Source organism: Lolium perenne, chromosome 2 (assembly GCF_019359855.2).
Source record: "Lolium perenne isolate Kyuss_39 chromosome 2, Kyuss_2.0, whole genome shotgun sequence".
NCBI lineage: Eukaryota > Viridiplantae > Streptophyta > Magnoliopsida > Poales > Poaceae > Lolium > Lolium perenne.
This window is the reverse complement of record NC_067245.2, coordinates 130,285,033-130,310,251: the sequence shown is the minus strand read 5'-3', so window position 1 is coordinate 130,310,251 and position 25,219 is coordinate 130,285,033.

Here is a 25,219-nt window from a genome sequence, read left to right as displayed (position 1 = left end):
GTCCAGTGATTCTAGCGCCGTACATATCGCGTTGACCATAAGATCTATAATGGCTCTGGGGAAGTCAGCTGTATCTTTTCCCTTCTGCACGCCAACGGATTGGTAGAGCCGGCGGGGTGTTGGAGGCACTGCCGTAGGTTGGGATAGCCTTTTAAATCCCCATCCATTAGTGATGATGGCTCTATGATCTATGAAGGATTGTCCAAAGTACACCATGAGTAAAGCCGTATTATCGGGGGAAGTCTACTGGAGGTGTGCGGGTGGACAAAAGGGTGGGTTTGCAGTCGCGGAGAAGGCAGTGATTGGCTTGGACCTTACACCTGGCCCCACACCAAGGAAGTGTGGACGGGAAAGTACACCCGGTTGGTATCAAGGATAAGTTCTCTTATGGGAAAAGTAACGCACCTCTGCAGAGGATACTGAATTGTGACTGTCACTCCCTGTTCTGGGAAGGGAACTGCGAACGCGGCAGGAAAGGAACTCCACGAAGTTCTGGTCAACCTGTGAAGACTGACGGGCATAGTTTTCAGAATAAAATAAACCTTTTGAAGAAATGTTTATGAAAACTTGCATTGGCCTATGACTTTCTGATCTATGGCTGTAGCTAGTGCATGATCCACTTATTTCCTAATATGAACTTGCTGAGTACGCTCGTACTCATTCTATCTCGTTTGAACCCCCTTCTTAGATCAATGCACCGAAGGAGAAACTACCGTGGAACTCGAAGACAAAGGAGTCAACTACAACAAGATGAAAAATCCAACCAAAGAAGTCAATGGAGTCAACTTCTGCATCAGCTATTATGGAAACCTAGACTAGTAATAGAAGGGAACCTTTCCCTAATCCTAGAACCTAAGTAGCTAGAGTTCTATAGCAAGCCAATTAGCTCTTAAACTTGAGTTAGCAATAAGATAGACTACGAGTCGTTCTTCTGGAGCTTTATTTGAAGTTTTACCTCACTGTAAAGTAGGAGGTTGTGTTGATCTTATGTAAACAGCTCGTGTGTACTTCTATAGACATACCTTGGACTCGCATATGTTTCTGTTGTACCACTCTGAGGGATGTAATATGGGTGGAACGGTGTTTCACTTGTGTTATGTCAACGACTTGTGTACTACACCATGCAGTGGTACGCTAGGTCACCGCAGCTGGTATCAGAGCAAATGCTTTGACCCTAGGATTAAAACCCTTTAAAAGAGACCTTTAGGTTTGGTAGAGTCTATAGGAAGTGATTTAGCTAAGCCAACTATGCTAAACCAACTATTCTTTTGACTTGAGATGGGTATTCACTTGAGAATAAACCTGACACACTTGAGTCAATCTTTCTAATCTATATTTCTTAAGTAAAGTTAGTTAGTTATCATGCTTCATTCCAAATAACTAGAACACCATTGAAGCTTAAGATAATGGGTGGTAGTAGACCACAGTTGGTATACAATACATGGTAGTCCAAAGAGAGGATACAACCATAAGGAAGATATCCTATTGGAAGAAGTATACCAATGCAAGTTATGGTTAAGTAAGAGTCATTTAAAATGTCAAATGACTGATGGTAAGTAATGTAGATAAGTAATATGAGGTAGTATGTACCTATGATGAGTCAATCATAGGAGGTAAGGAAGAGTGATAGGAGTATTTAAGTCTACTTTTCATGGTAAAGTGGTAATCATATATGATTCACTTGAGAATTATGATGTGAGGGAGTAGAACATCATAAGTACGATAACAGAAGTATGATAAGGAGTAGGATTTAGGGAATAGTTCGAAAGCTTAGGCCTTAAAATCCTAATAACTGTATCAAGTATGTTAGAACCATAGTCCTTAATTTAAAGAAGGCTTATTTAGAGCATAGAGAAATCCTAGAGTATAGATGGTATATTCTAAACAATCATGTGTTTAGAGTAGACATGTTAGAACTAATTGTATTATAGGAAGTAGTCCTCAATAGCACATATATATGGAATCCTATTTTGTTAGCACTTCCAAAGAAAACTAGGTTAACTCCAACTATTCCAGGCCATTTTGTTTCAAGTTTGTCTCATTGCAAATGTGCAATTAAGATAAATGTTGAGACCACTAGTAGAAATTCACGTATTGTGCTAAGTATCACGACCTAAACCTATCTTATGTGGTGTTATATACTACACATCTGATCCTGATGTTTAGGGATGTCTTACCCAACTATTATATTCAGGCATATAAGGATGTGTATTATAAGCACAAAGCTGGATTTTCTTGGATTTTATTGGATTTTCATTAATTGACTAGATCCATACATGAAGTTTGACTTTGATATGCAAATGCATGTTGCAATATCAAGCTCTTACTTGATGTTATAGGTCTAGAGGGTAAAGGTATTCGTGTGAGGAAGTGACGAATTCTGAAGATTTTGAAGTCAAAATGAAGGTTCACTTGAAGAAGGAAGTAAAATTGTGGGAAGTAACCACAATACTCTAGAAGAAGGACCAATCAAACTCATTTTTATCCTTAATCAAGGAGTACTTCAACATGGAAGTATCATGAAAGTGAGAAAAGTAGTGAATATGGAGCAGTAGAAGTGGAGTCATATTCATTATGGAAGCAAGGAATGCAAGTGAAGTCACTTATAATACTATTTTCATAGTATCCATAAGTGGTTATCTTGCAAAACAAACCCTAGAAGAAGGAAAATAGACAAGTGAAGTCGCAGTTGGTATAATAAGACCGCAACTGATATAGGATAACCATGAAGAGAAAGTATGTGAGGTGAGGTATATCCTAGTTAAAACTATGTAAGTAGCCACAGCTGGTAGGTAGATGTTGCCTAAAACCATAGCATAGCCACAACTGGTATGCAATAAGCCACATCTGGTACTAGGTAGTCTGCAGTTGGTAACAGATAGCTCACAGCCTGAACATTTCTTTACCCTAAAAGAGAGGGGGATTACGCAGCTAGTATTTCACAGCTGGTATCTCGTAGTTGGAAAATATTTAGTCGGAGGATTCATAATGGATACCCACAACTGTGTGGATACACCGCAAAGAATTCTTCGTGAGACTTTAGAAAGGTACAAAATATAAACCAGACTTAAACCAACTACCTAACCTTGGAGTTTAATGATTAGAAGAAAGGAAGTTGGAAGATCATTAGTAAACTCCAAGGGGGAGAGGAAGGCTGGATGAGAAGTATTAAGATATAATATCTGGAGAATGATGTACCAAGAAGAAGGTCTGAACTGAAAGGAAGTCCAATCTTATTTTTATAAGGTTGATAGGAAGTACCCATATAATAGTACTCTCGGGAGGTTGTCAGACCAGAAGCCGAGGTTCATATCTCGAGGAAGTAAGGATTAGACCTTAACTTAAGTGGGTAATTAATAATTACTCAGAAGCAGAAGAGTTTAAGTAAGTCTAAGATAATGAAGTTGGATGAAGAAGTTATCAGAGAACAATCAAAGCCTAAGAAGATACTATACGAAGGAGTTTGACTATACCAAAACATAAACCTATTAGAAAGATTCCTTTCATGGAACCTAAAGAAACCAAAGGGAACATAACTAGCATAAACTAGAAGCCATGATTGGATGGACAAATTGAGTCTAATCCATTCGTAGGAATAGACCACCAGGACCATGCCTATTGTAAATACCTTACAAAGTACCATCACTTTCGTTATGGTAGTAAGGGAAAACAATACCTTACCTTAAATAAATCTTTTAGAATTAAGGTTTGGACATCGTAGCTGATACACCATAGTGTCATATTACATCGCAGCTGGATTACCACAGCTAGTAGGACCAAGTTTTAAGTACCCAAATAGGAAGATGTCACCACAACCATTAGTAAAGTCCATTAACACAATTAGATGTTTAATTCAATAATCTTTGGAGAGTAAGCCTACAAGCTTAGAGTGATGGAAGAAATCATAGAATTTAAGAAAGTATCAGTGCCAGACCACGGAAGACTTCAGGAAGGATCTGGACTAAGGACATATTCAATTATATCTAATGTGAGCACCATGGAGTTGAAGGATGGTGATCTGTTCAAGACATTTCAACATTCCGAAACCTGAGAGCGTTCGAACTTCGGGACGAAGTTCAGTTTAAGGGGGAGAGGCTGTAATATCCCAGGTTTAGAGGCAATAAAATGAGAGAACACCAAAGTGTGCATTGCATTCATGCATAGAAAATCCGGGGAATTTTCGCGCTTCAAATAAAACTTACAACAGTAACTGAAGTTTCACTTGACTTGCTGGAATTGAAGTAGATCATCAAGTCAAGCGCTATAAACTTCACTGTGACCTTTGCTAAAACCTTGTTTTGGGTAGAGATGATTTGATCTATGGGCTAGATCAAATAGAATTAGTTTTACAACAAACAACACCTTAAGTAAGGATCAACTACAAGATCTTATAAAAGATCTCAACATGCCATTCCTTACAACAACACATGAATAATTATTCAATCCTAAATCAAAGAACACAATTAATTGAGAAACTATTCTTCACTTATCTTATCCATGTCTTTTACTAAATAAACATTTCTACCAGGAGTCACATGGTATATCTTTTCCACTACAATACTTGAACCAAGTCAAGAACATTCATATTCATTCTTCATTAACCTTGACCATTCCAATCTTATTTCCCAACTCATTCCATTAAACCTTAGAGAAAGGAGAGAATCATCAATATGCTGATATCATCCATTAAATAGAACCTAGCTAAATATTTAAACCTTGTCCAAGGGAGGTAATTGTTGATACTAACCAATGTTATAATAAGTATAAGTAAAGTGTTAAACCCTACTTGACCTAGCTAACACTTGCTAGTAAGTAAGAACCTCTTTTACTAGTGATTCAAGAGAGAGACAAGTGTTGTGATCATTACAACTTGGTAATGATCATAAACTCTAGAGAACCATGAATTATTAGAAGGCCATACTTTGATCATTACAAATTGGGTGATGATCATAAACCTTGAGAATCTAAGTGAGTGGGTTGAGAGAAGTATTAAAGAAGAGAGCTTAGTGAGGAATAAGTGGATCAAGTCTAATGCATGATTTTACCTTATAAATTGAGATGATAAGTTAAATCTATATATATGATCCATAGATCTCATTCTTCTCATGAAATAATAAATATACCAATGGTAGTTCATCCAGACCAATACTCATGCCTTGTATAGAGTAGTAATGATTTTGTATTTAAATCTTGCCTATCCAAACACTTGATACAAACTCAGCATTGTCTTGATACACTAGTTCTACCTAAGTGAGGAGGAGGAACCTTAGTCAATTAGACATACCCTAGCTTATGCTCATATTTTAATAATAGTTGTGTATCAATTGGATGATCACTACTTAAACCCTAGGCCATATTTGAATTTCAATCCAAGCATCACTTTGGATTATAAATATAACCCTGCCATGCCTCATGCCTATTCAATACTTCAATTAGTGAAGTATTCCTAAAACTCTAACCCTTTCATTTAGGATCCATCCCACATAAAATATTGTTACCTAACTTGTGTATCATGTATCACAAGTAATAAACCCAGCCATATATGCTTATGGATTAAATGCCTTTGGTTAGTAGAGTGAACCAATATTCAATTCTATTTTGCCTCCCAAGTACTTGCTTTGGGAACCAAATGAAATAGTAGGGTATGAAATAGAATCACCTTAACAAGTGAATTAACCCTGATGAGATTAGGATCTATTTCAAGTAAGCCAAGCCAGAATTGCTAAGCAAGAATTATGAAAGATAGAGTTCATCAAACCATCTTCCTAAACCCTAGAAATAATCCTTCACATAAAATGATGAATTCATCTCATTCTCATTACCATTTAATTGAAACTCTCACTATAATAAAAATTGTATGAGAATAATCCATATTGTTAAGCACATTAGTTAAACCTAATAATATTGTCACCAGTCACATGTTATCATATTCTAAACCATTTAAACAAATTTGGTTTCTAAATAAAAGAGAATTGAGATAAACCATTGAAACATATTTACTTTATTTGTACTTCACCAAAGCATTAATATAATCAAATATTAAATATTTGTTTGAACAAAACAAATATGCAGCAAGTAGCACTATCAAGTTCTATTAAGATTCACATATTTAAGAACCTGCAAATTCACACAGAATTCAAATTTGAATTCAAACAAGAAAATAAAAAACAAAACAGAAATTTAAAAGAGAAAAGAGAGGGAAAGCTTACCTGGCTTACCCGCAAGCAGCAGCCCAAGAAGTAGCCCAGACCAGCACCGTAGCAGGCCAACACAGCCCAAAGATCGGCCCAGCCCAGCAACGAAGCCACCCAGTCCACTGTACCGTTTCGGCGAGGAAGAAAAGAAGTTTCTTCTTCTTCCCCGCAGACGACACGGCGACGGCGAGCTCGGCCACGTCCCCGCCGACGATAAGCCTGACCCCGGACGCCAGAGATCCTCTCAGAGGCACCTCCAAGCTCGTTCGCGTCTGAGCCTATCCAAACCCATCAAGATTCGCGCTCAGAACAAGCTCCAACCTCGCTGTGCATCCCGACCATCTCCGACGTTGAGCCGGCGTTGCCGACCACCATTTGTCCTATAAATATGCACAGAGATTCGCCAGGAAACCCTAATGCTCCGCCGCTCACTCTCTGGCTTTCTCCATCCCTCTATCTCTCGCAATCAACGAAACTCACCGACGGCTATTCTCCGGCTAGCCGCCGATTAAGACCACCCCGGCGCATGATCTCTGGTCGAGGAGGAGCGCCTGGTTCTGCAGATCATCCTCGAGCAAGGAATCGATCAAGAGCTTCCTCAATCAGTCCAATTTGGTTGATCCCTTCCGCAGCACCTCGTCGGAATCGGCGAACTCCTCGTCGTCTCCGACCATCTTCTTCGCCTCCGACCACTGCAATCGATTCTAGGTGAACCAACGCATCTCTGAAGCCCTTAATTACATCCTTGCGCGTTCCGTAGCCACCGTTCGATAGTTGGCCGGAGTGCACCGCCGCGGGACCTGGTCGCCGGCGTAGCTCCGGTGGTCCTCTGAGGAGGGCGACCACACCATCGTGCTCGTTAGGTTCCAGGGAATCGAAAAGTATCGGTAGCTCGTCTCGGGAGGCACTAAAACGGCGGCGCCGTCCTCAGCAGACCGCCGGCGGTTAAACGCCGGCGAGGTCAAACACGCGGTCAAGGTTGACCGGTCCTTGCCGCGTGGCTGCTGAGGTGGACGCACAGGTCCCACCTGTCTGTCCCTACGGGTAGATCTGAATCGGTAAGTTTAGTGTTTTAGATTTATTTCAAATTCCAGAAAATCACTGAAACTTTGCAAAATTGTATAAAATCCATTTCAACTCAGAAAAAGATAAATAATATATCAAAATGCTCAAAAAAATAAACTCTATTCAAATAAAATATAAAACAAAAATGTGTGTCAAAATAAAAATTCACTTATTTTTAACCTTATTAATTATGCCATTTCAATTATTTAAAATACAATTTGAATTCAATAAATTGTTAAGTGTAAAAATTAAATTTTAACTATTCAGTAACTAAGTAAAATGTTAGGATTAATTTTATTTACCATATTTGCATTAACTTAATTATTAGTAGCAATTTATAAACCCTAATTTGCAAATTACCATTTACCATTTTCTTTAAATAGCAATAAAGCAAGAAAATATTAAAAGCCAATATCATTTTGGTAGCTCAACAATTATTTACTTAAACATTCTTTAGTTAACAAGTTAATTATTTTAAACCCTAACAACAATTATTAAACCCTGATTCTTAATGAAACCTAAATAGAAGTTGCTCTAATTATTAAATCTTGTGAAAATTAATAAAATGTCAAACCATTTCTAATTTTGATTCAAGGTCATTAGTAACCACAACTCTATTACCAATCATAATTTTAGGAGTTATACCATAATTTAGAAACCCTAGTTTGAACTTAAATAAGACCTGGATCCCATTATTTTATGTGTTCATCCTAAATAGTGAAATCCTAAAACCCTAGGGGTTTAGCCCATGTGATCATAGCCACTTAAACTTTACATATAAAGCCTTGATGAGTAGCCAATTAATGCTTAATCATGATCCATCAACATAAAAACCCATTCCCATGAGCTTGTCATTTCATGTTCTGGTTCTTAATTAAAACCTATATGATTCACTAAGCATCACTTAGGTATAAACCCTAGCCTGTTACCACTTGTTAGCACCTTTGATCATCAATCCTATATACCATACCATTAGGATCAACCTCAATCATCATAATTTAGTAGCACCATAATAATAAACCCTAATACCAACATTGTGTAGCAAATCACATCACAAGCTCCTAGTCCACTAAGCCCTACTTAGGAAATGATAAGCCACTTAGCTTATAAACCATTAGAGATTATTTAGTAAAGCAAATGTGAAGCCATAATAACCCTAATAGCTAATTATAGAACTATTCTAATAACCATCCTTTGATATGATGCTTAGAATAAACCATAGCAATAAACCTACCAATACTTGCTATATAGAAACCCCAATCCAAATTAAGAACCAACTAGTTCCTATTAGTGAAACTAGAGGAATCCAATAGTAAACCTAGAAAGCCATAGCACCTATATATAGTAGTTCATATTCTTATTTTATCCTGTTCTTCAAAAGTTATTCTTTTGAAGTACAAATGTCAATCAAACCTTAGAAACCCTAGTTCTTATGTGAAATACTTATTAGTTCTTAAACAACATGTTCTTCAAAAGTTATTCTTTTGAAGTATAGTATAAGTAATCATCAACCATGTCCTGTAGAACTTAAAATTGACAACTGTTCTTCACATATTATTCCACTACTATTATTTATGTGTATGTTTGTTATGATGTCTTGTATCACTTGATTATGATGCTAATATAACCAAACCCTAATACGAACCTTGTTTGAGAACCATTCTAAAAGTGCAACCAACCCTAAAGAAATTTGTACAACTCATCAAACTAAATCATCGAGGTTAGGTTACACTCGGGATGATTGCATCTCATTCTATGCATTATAGCATCTTTGCCAGTTCTTTAAACATTGTCCTTACCGGACGATGATGGTATTTTAGCATTTGGAGTTATCACGTATCGAAGCTTTTGCCTGCATAATCTTGCAGTCAAGAAAGGCAAGTTCATCGCTTGCTCATGTCATTTGATTATTTGTATCAAACTATATGCAAAGTACTATACTTATCACTCATGCATTGAAAAGCAAAGTATTATTTTACAATTATGAATATGACTATGTGGTGGGCAATGGAACCATGGTATGTGTTGATATGGTGGAGGTTCCATTGCATGGGTTATATCACCCTAGGATTAATTACCAATGCCGTCCAGTGATTCTAGCGTCGTACATATCGCGTTGACCATAAGATCTATAATGGCTCTGGGGAAGTCAGCTGTATCTTTTCCCTTCTGCACGCCAACGGATTGGTAGAGCCGGCGGGGTGTTGGAGGCACTGCTGTAGGTTGGGATAGCCTTTTAAATCCCCATCCATTAGTGATGATGGCTCTACGATCTATGAAGGATTGTCCAAAGTACACCATGAGTAAAGCCGTATTATCGGGAAGTCTCTTTGGAGGTGTGCGGGTGGACAAAAGGGTGGGTTTGCAGTCGCGGAGAAGGCAGTGATTGGCTTGGACCTTACACCTGGCCCCACACCAAGGAAGTGTGGACGGGAAAGTACACCCGGTTGGTATCAAGGATAAGTTCTCTTATGGGAAAAGTAACGCACCTCTGCAGAGGATACTGAATTGTGTTGTCACTCCACTGTTGCAGGAAGGGAACTGCGAACGCGGCAGGAAAGGAACTCCACGAAGTTCTGGTCAACCTGTGAAGACTGACGGGCATAGTTTTCAGAATAAAATAAACCTTTTGAAGAAATGTTTATGAAAACTTGCATTGGCCTATGACTTTCTGATCTATGGCTGTAGCTAGTGCATGATCCACTTATTTCCTAATATGAACTTGCTGAGTACGCTCGTACTCATTCTATCTCGTTTGAACCCCCTTCTTAGATCAATGCACCGAAGGAGAAACTACCGTGGAACTTGAAGACAAAGGAGTCAACTACAACAAGATGAAAAATCCAACCAAAGAAGTCAATGGAGTCAACTTCTGCATCAGCTATTATGGAAACCTAGACTAGTAATAGAAGGGAACCTTTCCCTAATCCTAGAACCTAAGTAGCTAGAGTTCTATAGCAAGCCAATTAGCTCTTAAACTTGAGTTAGCAATAAGATAGACTATGAGTCGTTCTTCTGGAGCTTTATTTGAAGTTTTACCTCACTGTAAAGTAGGAGGTTGTGTTGATCTTATGTAAACAGCTCGTGTGTACTTCTATAGACATACCTTGGACTCGCATATGTTTCTGTTGTACCACTCTGAGGGATGTAATATGGGTGGAATGGTGTTTCACTTGTGTTATGTCAACGACTTGTGTACTACACCATGCAGTGGTACGCTGGGTCACCGCAACTAGGGTCAAGCGACACGCCATTCATCTGCAACGCCTACTATTCGTCGGGAGAAGACAACATCGATAGCGTCGCCCGAGGAGACACCCGAAGAGTGGCGCCCCTCCAAGTCTACGTCGCTAATAGAGGAGACGGAGAACGCACCCCCCGTTCCAGCAGGCGGGCTAGTTTTGGGGATAGCGCCAGCAATGATAATAGCGACCACACCATTATAGAAGAAGAGTGGGCAGCAGCCAAGGCAGCCGTGCTCAACAACACACCGCTTTCAGCGGGAACCACGGTTGGCACACTCAACGCTTATCGCTCCATATTGGAGAAAAATCGGGAGCGCCTGTCTAAGGAGCAAGCCACCCTCGAGAAACGCCTATCTGCGGCAGACCGGTCCAGCGATCGACGAAGGGCCTCGCAGGGGAGTGCCTCCCGAAGTACCCACGGAGGAGGCAAACATCGATCGAGGATGTCCAGGTTTTCGGAAGATGATGCAAGGGAGATAACATCAAATCTGACCAAGTCTTTTATGACCACGGACACCGCGGGCATGCCACGGCCAAAAACCGTCGCAGCAGCAACAGCCAATCTTGCAGCATACCTCATTAACCAGCGTCCCGAAGGATCCATGGCTCAGGCCCACCGTGGCGCTTTGGAGAGTCTTGCGATACTAGGACATAATCTAGTTCCACCGAAAGAGAAGACCCTGCAGGCCGACGGGTCAAAACATCGCGCAAAAGACGCTCGGGACGAAATCACACAGAGCAGGATCGACAAAGCAAGGCGACGACGCGCCATCAGAGAAGAACTTGACAGTGATTCTTCGGACGAGACCCAGGAGAATGACGTCGAGCTTAGAGGAGCCGATTGTTTGAGCTACAAAATTCGGGAGGCGATGCCTGATACGTCTCCGATGTATCGATAATTTCTTATGTTCCATGCCACATTATTGATGATATCTACATGTTTTATGCACACTTTATGTCATATTTATGCGTTTTCTGGAACTAACCTATTGACGAGATGCCGAAGGGCCAGTTCCTGTTTTCTGCTGTTTTTGGTTTCAGAAATCCTAGTAACGAAATATTCTCGGAATCGGACGAAATCAATGCCCAGGTTCCTATTTTGCCCGGAAGCATCCAGAACACACGAGAGCCGCCAGAGAGGGGGCACAGGCCCACCAAACCCTAGGCCGGCGCGGCCAAGGGGGGGCCCGCGCCCCCCTATAGTGTGGTCGCCCCTTCGACCTCCTGACGCCGCCTCTTCGCCTATATAAAGCCCCTGGACCTAAAACCACGAGACGAAAAAGCCACGGTACGAGAAACCTTCCAGAGCCGCCGCCATCGCGAAGCCAAGATCTGGGGGACAGGAGTCTCTGTTCCGGCACGCCGCCGGGAAGGGGAAGTGCCCCCGGAAGGCTCCTCCATCGACACCACCGCCATCTCCATCACCGCTGCTGTCTCCCATGAGGAGGGAGTAGTTCTCCATCGAGGCTCGGGGCTGTACCGGTAGCTATGTGGTTCATCTCTCTCCTATGTACTTCAATACAATAATCTCATGAGCTGCCTTACATGATTGAGATTCATATGATGATGCTTGTAATCTAGATGTCGTTATGCTAGTCAAGTGAATTTTACTTATGTGATCTCCGGAGACTCCTTGTCCCATGTGTGTAAAGGTGACAGTGTGTGCACCGTGTGGGTCTCTTAGGCTATATTTCACAGAATACTTATTCACTGTTATGAAGGCATAGTGAAGTGCTTATTTATATCTCTTTATGATTGCAATGTGTTTTGTATCACAATTTATCTATGTGCTGCTCTAGTGATGTTATTAAAGTAGTTTTATTCCTCCTGCACGGTGTAATGGTGACAGTGTGTGCATCCGTGTTAGTACTTGGCGTAGGCTATGATTATAATCTCTTGTAGATTATGAAGTTAACTATTGCTATGATGGTATTGATGTGATCTATTCCTCCTACATAGTGTGAAGGTGACAGTGTGCATGCTATGTTAGTACTTGGTTTAGTCGTGTTGATCTTTCATGCACTCTAAGGTTATTTAAATATGAACATTGAATTGTGGAGCTTGTTAACTCCGGCATTGAGGGTTCGTGTAATCCTACGCAATGGTGTTCATCATCCAACAAAAGAGTGTAGAGTATGCATTTATCTATTCTGTTATGTGATCAATGTTAAGAGTGTCCACTAGTGAAAGTATGATCCCTAGGCCTTGTTCCTAAATACTGCTATCGCTGCTTGTTTACTGTTTCACTGCGTTACTACTGCTGCGTTACTACTGCTTGTTTACTGTCCTGGGCAAAGCACTTTTCTGGTGCCGTTGCTACTGCTACTATATATTCATACCACCTGTATTTCACTATCTCTTCGCCGAACTAGTGCACCTATTAGGTGTGTTGGGGACACAAGAGACTTCTTGCTTTGTGGTTGCAGGGTTGCATGAGAGGGATATCTTTGACCTCTTCCTCCCTGAGTTCGATAAACCTTGGGTGATCCACTTAAGGGAAAACTTGCTGCTGTTCTACAAACCTCTGCTCTTGGAGGCCCAACACTGTCTACAGGAAAAGGAGGGGGCGTAGACATCAAGCTATTTTTTGGCGCCGTTGCCGGGGAGGAAAGGTAAAAGGCGCTCATACTCCGGTCCCAAGTAAAGTACTTTTCTGGCGCCATTGTGTGTGTGCTCGAAGCTATTTCCTTTAGATCCTGCAATTGCATCTTTTTGTTTCTTGTTTACACTAGTAAGGCATAATGGACAACAATGAGCTTCTTATTCTATTTCCTGATTTAAGACATGGATGGTTTGATCCGAAAATTAAAAAACCCATGGAACATATTAGTATGAACACTTTGAACACTATTGTTGCTAATGATATGGAAAGTTCTAAGCTTGGGGAAGCTGGTTTTGATGAGCATGATCTTTTTAGTCCCCCAAGCATTGAGGAGAAATTTTTCTTTGATGATACGTTGCCTCCTATTTATGATGATTATAATGATAGTAGTCTTTTGGTGCCGCCTGTTATGGAGGATAAATTTGATTATGATTACAATATGCCTCCTATATTTGATGATGAGAATAATAATGATAGCTACTTTGTTGAATTTGCTCCCACTACAACTAATAAAATTGACTATGCTTATGTGGAGATTAATAATTTTATGCATGAGACTCATGATAAGAATGCTTTATGTGATAGTTATATTGTTGAGTTTGCTCATGATGCTACTGAAAATCTTTATGAGAGAGGAAAATATGGTTGTAGGAATTTTCATGTTACTAAAATACCTCTCTATGTGCTGAAATTTTTGAAGCTATACTTGTTTTATCTTCCTATGCTTGTCACTTTGCTCTTCATGAACTTGTTTATTTACAAGATTCCTATGCATAGGAAGCATGTTAGACTTAAATGTGTTTTGAATTTGCCTCTTGATGCTCTCTTTTTGCTTCAAATACTATTTCTTGCGAGTGCATCATTAAAACTGCTGAGCCCATCTTAATGGCTATAAAGAAAGAACTTCTTGGGAGATAACCCATGTGTTATTTTACTACAGTACTTTGTTTTATATTTGAGTCTTGGAAGTTGTTTACTACTGTAGCAACCTCTCCTTATCTTAGTTTTGTGTTTTGTTGTGCCAAGTAAAGTCTTTGATAGCAAGGTTCATACTAGATTTGGATTACTGCGCAGAAACAGATTTCTTTGCTGTCACGAATCTGGGCAAAATTCTCTGTAGGTAACTCAGAAAATTATGCCAATTTACATGAGTGATCCTCAGATATGTACGCAACTTTCATTCAATTTGAGCATTTTCATTTGAGCAAGTCTGGTGCCTCAATAAAATTCTTCAATACGAACTGTTCTGTTTTTGACAGATTCTGCCTTTTATTTCGCATTGCCAGTTTTGTTATGTTCGATGGATATTTTGATTCCATTGACTTTCAGTAGCTTTGTGCAATGTCCAGAAGTGTTAAGAATGATTGTGTCACCTCTGAACATGTGAGTTTTTAATTATGCACTAACCCTCTAATGAGTTTGTTTCGAGTTTGGTGTGGGGGAAGTTTTCAAGGGTCAAGAGAGGAGAATGATATACTACGATCAAGAAGAGTGAAAAGTCTAAGCTTGGGGATGACCCGGTGGTTCACCCCTGCATATATCAAGAAGACTCAAGCGTCTAAGCTTGGGGATGCCCAAGGCATCCCCTTCTTCATCGACAACATTATCAGGTTCCTCCCCTGAAACTATATTTTTATTCCATCACATCTTATGTGCTTTGCTTGGAGCGTCTGTGTGCTTTTGTTTTTGTTTTTGTTTGAATAAATGCTTGTGTGGGAGAGAGACACGCTCCGCTGGTTCGTATGAACACATGTGTTCTTAGCTTTTAATTTTCATGGCGAAGGTTGAAACTGCTTCGTTAATTGTTATATGGTTGGAAACGGAAAATGCTACATGTGGTAATTGGTAGGATGTCTTGGATAATGTGATACTTGGCAATTGTTGTGCTCATGTTTAAGCTCTTGCATCATATACTTTGCACCCATTAATGAAGAAATACATAGAGCTTGCTAAAATTTGGTTTGCATAATTGGTCTCTCTAAGGTCTAGATAATTTCTAATATTGAGTTTGAACAACAAGGAAGACGGTGTAGAGTCTTATAATGTTTTCAATATGTCTTTTATGTGAGTTTTGCTGCACCGGTTCATCCTTGTGTTTGTTTCAAATAAACCTTGCTAGCCTAAACCTTGTATCGAGAAGGAATGCTTCTCATGCATCCAAAATACTTGAGCCAACCACTATGCCATTTGTGTCCACCATACCTACCTACTACATGGTATTTCTCCGCCATTCCAAAGTAAATTGCTTGAGTGCTACCTTTAAATTTCCATTCTTCACCTTTACAATATATAGCTCATGGGACAAATGGCTTAAAAACTATTGTGGTATTGAATATGTACTTATGCACTTTATCTCTTATTAAGTTGCTCATTGTGCGATAACCATGTTCACTGGGGACGCCATCAACTACTCTTTGTTGAATATCATGTGAGTTGCTATGCATGTTCGTCTTGTCTGAAGTAAGAGCGATCTACCACCTTATGGTTAGAGCGTGCATATTGTTAGAGAAGAACATTGGGCCGCTAACTAAAGCCATGATCCATGGTGGAAGTTTCAGTTTTGGACATATATACTCAATCTCATATGAGAAAATTAATTGTTGCTACATGCTTATGCATAAAAGAGGAGTCCATTATTTGTTGTCTATGTTGTCCCGGTATGGATGTCTAAGTTGAGAATAATCAATAGCAAGAAATCCGATGCGAGCTTTCTCCTTAGACCTTTGTACAGGCGGCATAGAGGTACCCCTTTGTGACACTTGGTTAAAACATGTGCATTGCGATAATCCTGGTAGTCCAAGCTAATTAGGACAAGGTGCGGGCACTATTAGTATACTATGCATGAGGCTTGCAACTTGTAGGATATAATTTACATGATGCATATGCTTTATTACTACCGTTGACAAAATTGTTTCATGTTTTCAAAATAAAAGCTCTAGCACAAATATAGCAATCGATGCTTTTCCTCTTTGAAGGACCATTCTTTTACTTTTATTGTTGAGTCAGTTCACCTATTTCTCTCCACCTCAAGAAGCAAACACTTGTGTGAATTGTGCATTGATTCCTACATACTTGCATATTGCACTTGTTATATTTCTCTATGTTGACAATTATCCATGAGATATACATGTTATAAGTTGAAAGCAACCGCTGAAACTTAATCTTCCTTTGTGTTGCTTCAATACCTTTACTTTAATTTATTGCTTTATGAGTTAACTCTTATGCAAGACTTATTGATGCTTGTCTTGAAGTACTATTCATGAAAAGTCTTTGCTATATGATTCACTTGTTTACTCATGTCATTTACATTGTTTTGATCGCTGCATTCACTACATATGCTTACAAATAGTATGATCAAGGTTATGATGGCATGTCACTCCAGAAATTATCTTTGTTATCGTTTACCTGCTCGGGACGAGCAGGAACTAAGCTTGGGGATGCTGATACGTCTCCGACGTATCGATAATTTCTTATGTTCCATGCCACATTATTGATGATATCTACATGTTTTATGCACACTTTATGTCATATTTATGCGTTTTCTGGAACTAACCTATTGACGAGATGCCGAAGGGCCAGTTCCTGTTTTCTGCTGTTTTTGGTTTCAGAAATCCTAGTAACGAAATATTCTCGGAATCGGACGAAATCAACGCCCAGGTTCCTATTTTGCCCGGAAGCATCCAGAACACACGAGAGCCGCCAGAGAGGGGGCACAGGCCCACCAAACCCTAGGCCGGCGCGGCCAAGGGGGGGCCCGCGCCCCCCTATAGTGTGGTCGCCCCTTCGACCTCCTGACGCCGCCTCTTCGCCTATATAAAGCCCCTGGACCTAAAACCACGAGACAAAAAAGCCACGGTACGAGAAACCTTCCAGAGCCGCCGCCATCGCGAAGCCAAGATCTGGGGGACAGGAGTCTCTGTTCCGGCACGCCGCCGGGACGGGGAAGTGCCCCCGGAAGGCTCCTCCATCGACACCACCGCCATCTCCATCACCGCTGCTGTCTCCCATGAGGAGGGAGTAGTTCTCCATCGAGGCTCGGGGCTGTACCGGTAGCTATGTGGTTCATCTCTCTCCTATGTACTTCAATACAATAATCTCATGAGCTGCCTTACATGATTGAGATTCATATGATGATGCTTGTAATCTAGATGTCGTTATGCTAGTCAAGTGAATTTTACTTATGTGATCTCCGGAGACTCCTTGTCCCACGTGTGTAAAGGTGACAGTGTGTGCACCGTGTGGGTCTCTTAGGCTATATTTCACAGAATACTTATTCACTGTTATGAATGGCATAGTGAAGTGCTTATTTATATCTCTTTATGATTGCAATGTGTTTTGTATCACAATTTATCTATGTGCTGCTCTAGTGATGTTATTAAAGTAGTTTTATTCCTCCTGCACGGTGTAATGGTGACAGTGTGTGCATCCGTGTTAGTACTTGGCGTAGGCTATGATTATAATCTCTTGTAGATTATGAAGTTAACTATTGCTATGATGGTATTGATGTGATCTATTCCTCCTACATAGTGTGAAGGTGACAGTGTGCATGCTATGTTAGTACTTGGTTTAGTCGTGTTGATCTTTCATGCACTCTAAGGTTATTTAAATATGAACATTGAATTGTGGAGCTTGTTAACTCCGGCATTGAGGGTTCGTGTAATCCTACGCAATGGTGTTCATCATCCAACAAAAGAGTGTAGAGTATGCATTTATCTATTCTGTTATGTGATCAATGTTAAGAGTGTCCACTAGTGAAAGTATGATCCCTAGGCCTTGTTCCTAAATACTGCTATCGCTGCTTGTTTACTGTTTCACTGCGTTACTACTGCTGCGTTACTACTGCTTGTTCTTGTCCTGGGCAAAGCACTTTTCTGGTGCCGTTGCTACTGCTACTATATATTCATACCACCTGTATTTCACTATCTCTTCGCCGAACTAGTGCACCTATTAGGTGTGTTGGGGACACAAGAGACTTCTTGCTTTGTGGTTGCAGGGTTGCATGAGAGGGATATCTTTGACCTCTTCCTCCCTGAGTTCGATAAACCTTGGGTGATCCACTTAAGGGAAAACTTGCTACTGTTCTACAAACCTCTGCTCTTGGAGGCCCAACACTGTCTACAGGAAAAGGAGGGGGGCCCAAGAAGTTCAAACCTACACCTACCGACGCCGCCAAATATGATGGGCAGCAGGAACCGAGGTCCTGGATAGAGGACTATCTGCAGACAGTAATTCTGCAAAAAGGGAATCAGATAGCAGCAATGCAATGCCTGCAGCTTTACCTAAAGGACTCAACACGAGCCTGGCTCAGAGGGCTGCCGAAGGGTTCCATCAAGTCATGGGATGACCTAGTAGAAGCCTTTGTCGCTAACTTTCAAGCAACCTACAAAAGGCCCGTCGGGATCGAGGAGTTACGGCACTGTCAGCAAAAGCAGAAAGAATCGATGCGCGCATATATCGGGAGGTTCACCAAACTCCTGAATGCTGCGGAAGACGTATCCATCGACAGAGTAATCGACGCTTTCAGTGATGGCATCCGACGTGAAAGCTATATAGAAGAACTTGGGCGCAAGAAGCCGAAAACCATAACCAAGTTAATGGAAATCGCCAACAGCTGGGCCGATGGTGAAGACAACGTCCGAAAGCCACGACAGCGCAGTGACGATGAAGAGGATGACCAGCCGAAAAATGATTCGGGTGGCCGAAGGGATCGGAACAAGAGAAGGAAGAACCGCAGTTACGATGACAATAACTTGGTGGCCGCAGGTTACTCTGATCGGCAGGATGATCGGTACGACAACAGGCGAGACGATCGGCAGGACGGTAATCGGAACGACTCTGGGAACCGTGGCAACTATAAACCACGACCTCAGAGAACCCCCAAATTGCCTTACGCTGAACAGATCAACGCCCCTTGCTACCTACATTCTTATACCGATTCTAAGGATGGAAAAGTAAAGTCTAGCCACCTGCTCAGGGATTGTCGGCAGTTCCTCGATATGCATGAACTCATCCAGCAGGCAGGCCAGAAACAGCTACCACCACCACCACCGCCACCCCCGTCACAGCATCAAGTACAGCAAGCTCAACCTCATCAACCCAACGAGGCGTTTCCACCGCCACGTGGGCAAATGAATATGATCCACATGACAGGTGTTTCAAGGAGAGAGATGAAGAAGCTCACCCGAGAAATCAACCTGGCAGAAAGCGTCATGGCGAACATTCCTGAATATGTCGAATGGTCGTCTCAGGAAATCACGTTCAGTCGAATGGACCACCCGATGACTATACCAAAGCCAGGGCACGCCGCCCTAGTGGTCGAAGCACAGATAGGAGGGTTTAAGATGAGCAAAGTCTTCATGGATGGAGGAAGTGGACTCAACTTGATATTCCTTGACACAATTCAAAGTATGGGGATCACCATGAGAATGTTGGAAGACTCAGATACTCGCTTCCATGGGATACTCCCTACTTCACCAGCGTACTTTCTTGGCAAAGCATACCTGAACGTCGTTTTCGGCAAACCCGACAACTTCAGGAAGGAGAAGATCGAGTTTGAAGTCGTGAATTGGGAATCGCAGTATCACGCCATACTCGGGAGACCAGCTTATGCCAAGTTCATGGATGTACCGCACTATGCATACCTCAAGCTGAAGATGCCAGGGAACAACGGGACAAACATCAAAGTCTATGGAAGCTTCTCGCGCTCGGACAATTGTGATCGTGACTTCCAAAAGATTGCTGCAAAGTTTGGGCCACGGCAAGGGACTGTCGACCCCCCGCCAAAATTGACGATACAAGAAATCAAGGAGGAAAAACTCGACAGGGAGATCAAGAAGAAGCCAACTCCTGAAGCACCAGCAGCAAAAGCATCGGCGGAAAAAGCTTCGGCAGTGGCCAAAGCAGAAGAGATAGGAGGCAGCAAGATGCTAACAATCACTGCCCAAGCACCTGACGAAATCAATAGCGCTGCAGCAACCATCAGCATGGCAAAGAAATCTGAAGATGCCTCTGAAGAAGAGAAGAACCCCTTCCTTGATAAAACACTTCCTTAGTTTTTAAATTTTTCCTTTACTTTACACAGGGCCTCTTGTTTTTCGCCCTCTAGTTTCGTATTTACCTTCTCAATAAACACTTAAGTTTCGATTCTTGTTAAAGTATTGCAGTCATCTAAAGCATCTATGACCGTGCTGCTGCCAAGTAACGGCATAACTTAACGCGCGGCAGAAGATAGCGCCCAGGGCAAAAGCCTCTACAAGCACTGCAAAGAAGAATAAGGACATTAATCCTCCCCTCTGCTTCAGATGCCTCTACGAATGCCGTACAAAGCAAGAGTTTGGAAAACTTACACACAACCCACGCTCGATATTTCACTTATGGAAATATCAGAGAGCAACGGGCTCATCGACAGAATCATTACACCCGAAAAATTCGGGAATGACTGTCGAAATTTACAAACGGTTGAAAGCAAAGTTGCGCATACAACAGGTTTAGCAAAACCTGCAACACGAGCTGATCACTCATAATGATTTGCTAACCAACTAGTACACATACATCCAACGGGCAATTAAGCTTCGGTCCTTTGAATATTTGCCAACGACATGGTAAAAGTACATATTCATGTATCAACCAGATAAAAAGTTTCGGCTCAAAAATCCGAACACTCGGATGGACTAGCCAATACAATTTACAAAAGTAATTTTACACCTTTACATCACCCTTGCGGAGTTTCCTTTTCCTCAGGTACCTTTGACATCTCCTCAAGCCTATCGACAATTATATGGGCAGGTGCTAAAACCTTCGGGTACAGCTCCTCGAAATCACCAGTTGCATTGGCGATAGACAACAAGCAAACTGAAGGATAACAAGCAAGCACAAGGGCAAGCGTGCACTTGGCCCCTGCAAAGACTTGAGATCTTACTAGCTCCCGAACCTTCTTGGCGCTTCCAAATTCAGACATCAAAGTCAAAAGGGTAGGGGGAACTGCATTCAGAGGAAACATTGTTTTCCAAACTACCCTCATAGCCTTGTAGCACTTGTCGAAGAACTGGTGGACCTGTTGCACTCGATCCTGAAATTTGACGACAGCCGAGGCCTTCGAGTGTTCCCGCCAGAAAATCTCTTCGGATGAGGAAAGCTGAGTCAAAGCATGCACTCGCTCGTGTATCCACTTTTTCTCTTCCGCATGGTTCAATGCTATGACTGCCAAAAGAATTAGTAAAGACTCAGACAAGAAGTTGCTAGCAAACAGGCAAAGGGATCAGGAAACTTACAGTTTAAACTTTCGGTAGCCTTATGCAGCTCGCCAAGAATGTACCGCTCCACGTCGGCTGCAATCTCGCTCTTTTTATTGATGATGGCAGCTAAGGCATAAGTGCTGCGTAAGTCCTTTTCCATCTGCGTGATCCGGTCTTTCATGCGCTGGATCCGATCGTTTTCAGGAAGAGCACCCGACGAGTCGTCTGCAAACGAGGGTACTGGGAAGACCTGCAGAAAATACTGATTATAAAGAGGTGATGGATATGGTATAGCCGAACATCCAAAATAACTCCCATCGGGAGAAGTGCAAGAAAGTGATATCATAACAAAAGTGTGCTAACAACACTGCCAGCACGGAGTTTATTACAAGCATGAGTTTTGCGGCAGAGCAACATTTTGCATCAGCTCAAGGCACAAGTTTGTTACAAGAATCAAGGGAGCTGGGTTTGAGTCGATAAACTGGGGCCAGCCGACGACTTCCTTGATGAAACTAGTTCAAGGAGCTGACTGGCACAAGTAAGAGCAGACGCCTTAAAGGTGCTCAAATCAACAGGTTGCCCGTCTTGCTCTTTTGGAAGACCCTTAGTCATTTCCTCGATGTCACCCTTAAAGCCGTAACCCATCATAAGCTGGAAGGCAAGGACAGCACCAAAAGTGCGCGATGTACGCTTGAATACCTCGATGACCTCCTTGGTGTCAACCGCGAAGGTATCGATCAGCTGTCCCGGGGTCTTCTCTTGCTTAATCTTGGGGAAGATCATCGAGTGCATCCGTGCCAGGGCACCCTTCCCCTTCACAAGAAGCTCTTGAGTAAGCTGGTGAGAAGCAAGAATCGTTGATACAGCATTCGCTGGGGAGTTATTTGGAACTCTCTCCAGGGCATCGACAGGGATGTTTGCTGCCTCTGCAGTGAAAAGGAAGGGAAAAATTCAGTCATTAACAAAAAGTTTGAATCCATAAGTAATTTGACAGAAGTATGTTAGAAATTACCAAGCAAGGCCAAAGAAGATTGACGAAGGACTTCATCCTTTTCGGCTGCTCGAGCCTCAGCCACCAGCCTGGATGCTTCCTCCTCCTTCAGCTTCTCTCTCGATGCGCCGATTCCTCCTTCAGAGAATCAATCTCTTGGCGAGCCGCGGCAGCTATCTTGACCGCGCCGTCCAGTTTCGAGGAAGAAGATTCGACTTCCTCTTGCAGTCGAACTTTGTCAGCCTCTAGGGAAGTGAATCGGGAGGCGAAAACCTCCAGAGAAGAAATAACGCCTCGCAGGTCCTTAAGAAAGAAAGAAAAACAATTAAACAAGGCACGCTCCAAGAAATCTGTATTGCGATCAGAAGAGGACTTACAGAAAAAGGAACCGCGGTAGCAGTAGTTGGAGAAATATCCTTCCCTTTGGAAAGGGAAGAAGCAGTCGATGCTTGAGCCATGGGGGCAGCCTTGGGAGCCGAAGCTTCGGAAGCCACCACGACCGGCGAGACAGCATCAGATTTGGCCTTTTTAGACGTAGGCTCGATAGAGCCCTCGTCACTGCAAAGGAGAATGGTCGACTATGATTATAAAAAGGGTGTGAAAAGTAAAGAAGGCAAAGCATAACTTTCAGAAAAGAACTACTTACATGTCGAAGAGATCATCTTCATCGGCAAAGCCGCCGGTTGACCTCTTCGCAGGAGAAGCTCTGGCCCCTTCCTTGTTGCATCAACAAAAGTATCACGATCAGTGTCGAAGTTACGCACTGATCCATCTGCGATACAAGTGTTATCGGCTGAGGAGGGAAGATCAGCGTGGGCAACTTCAAGATCCATCGGACCATTATATTCATCCACTAGACCTGTTTGCTCGGTGGTGTGAAAATCTACGGGGATTGAGGAGCCTCTCCCCTCAGAAGTATCATCCGGTGAATCACGTGTATTTTCAGAAGCCATAGGGATGTGAAGAAAAATGACAAGTAAGAACAAAGGTAATTATGTCGACTAAGCAAGAAGCTATAGTAGAGATGTGAAGAAAGGAAAATACCCCTGATGGTGGATGATCAACGTCAAGGGGAGCATAAGAATAGATCAGCGGAATCGTCTTCCTGGTTGAAGGAAGTAAGGCGACAGACTTCATCAAGCAACTCTTTCTCTGATAGATCGGCAGCATTAATCCTGGTCTCATCCTTTGGACCTGAGTACAACCACATCGGGTGAACTCTGGCCATGACTGGCTGGATTCGGCACTTCAGGAATACTGCTGCCACCTCCGTACCAATCATAGTTTGGCCGTCAGCCTCTTTGATTCGTAGGAATTTGGCAAACAATTCTTCGGCTGAGGCCCTTTCGTCGGCTGAGAGAATGTTCTTCCAAGAGTCCTTGGGCTTGGCTTCAGAAACATCAGCATAGCAGGGGAGTCGACACTCGGGTGACGAGGAATCTTTGACGTAAAACCATTTCAGCCTCCATCCTTGCACGGACTCTCTCATTGGGAAATTAAAGTAATTGACTTCTGAGCGAGCAACAAAACCTACTCCTCCGGTGAAAAAGTACCCATTACTGCTGCTGTATCTCTTCACATAGAAGATCTTCTTCCACAGCCCGAAATGAGGTTCAATACCCAAAAACGCCTCGCAAAGGGTGATGAACACAGCAACATGGAGGATTGAGTTGGGGGTAAGTTGCCATAATTGGATTTCGTACGTCCACAAGAGATGGAGGAGGAATCCATGAGTGGGGAGCGAAAGGCCTCGGTGAAGAAAAGATAAGAACATCACAGAAAATCCAGCAGGAGGATCAGGCCGAGAAATCGCACCTGGAAGGATCACATCTCCCGCGTCGGAGGATATCAATCCTAAGCTTCGGGACCTCTTCTCGTCACGCTTGGTGACGGTTGAAGCTACCCAGTCCCCAGGTTTGACCATTGAGCTCGACGGCGCTGGCGGCGCCGGAGCTGGGGGAGGGGCGCTCGGAGCGCTCCCCTTTGGAAGAGAAGAGGAGGACTTGGTGGCGGCACCTCCGCTGGTGGAGCTAGCGGCGGCGGCAGTATTCTTCTTCTTCACCATCGCGAGATCTGAGGAAGATTGAAAAAGCTGTGGTGGCGGCACGACAATGGCGAAAGAAGGAAGAAGGGGGAGAATGAGGAGATGCTGCGGGAACCGTGGAGAAGATTGGGAATTTTTTGCCCTTTGGAGATTTTAAGGAGAAGTTAAGAGTTAAGTAAGCACGTGGCGCTTGAGGAAGGGGAGGAACTGACGGCCCACTGCGCCCACGATTGCACGAAAATCGAGGAGCCACCTCGATCGTTACGCGTATAGTGGTCAAGCCCTAAAAAAACTGATTGCACAGAGCTAGGGCTAGCCCGTCATGTCAGGACCCGTCAAATCAGCCCGCAGCAGTTACACGTCAGCGATGACGTCATAAATTGGAAGCATTCGAAGGAAACATAAAAAGTCACCGGATGAAGGATTTGAGTCCACGCACGGATTGCAAGCATCCGAACCTGGACTCGGGGGCTACTCCCATCGGGAGTGCTGACGCGCACCCGATAAAAAGAAGGTTCGACAGAATAAGCAGTCGAAGGAAAAAAGTTTGAGTTTGTACCCAGACTCGTTAATTTCTTCCATCGGGAGGATGTGATGCACACCCGTTAAAAGTTTTTTGCACTCCAGGATCATGCTCGGGGACTTGATTCTGTGTAGAGTAACGTTGTTTTGCCATCGGCAGTTAACCAACAAAAGTTGGGCACGTTACTCATTATCCTTTGCGTAAAAGAAAATGTATCGGATGACCCATGAAGACCTGCGAGAAAACTCGGCAGAGGAAAGTATTCGAGTAGTACAACTTGAGTCTACGCACGGATTGCAAGCATCCGTACCTAGACTCGGG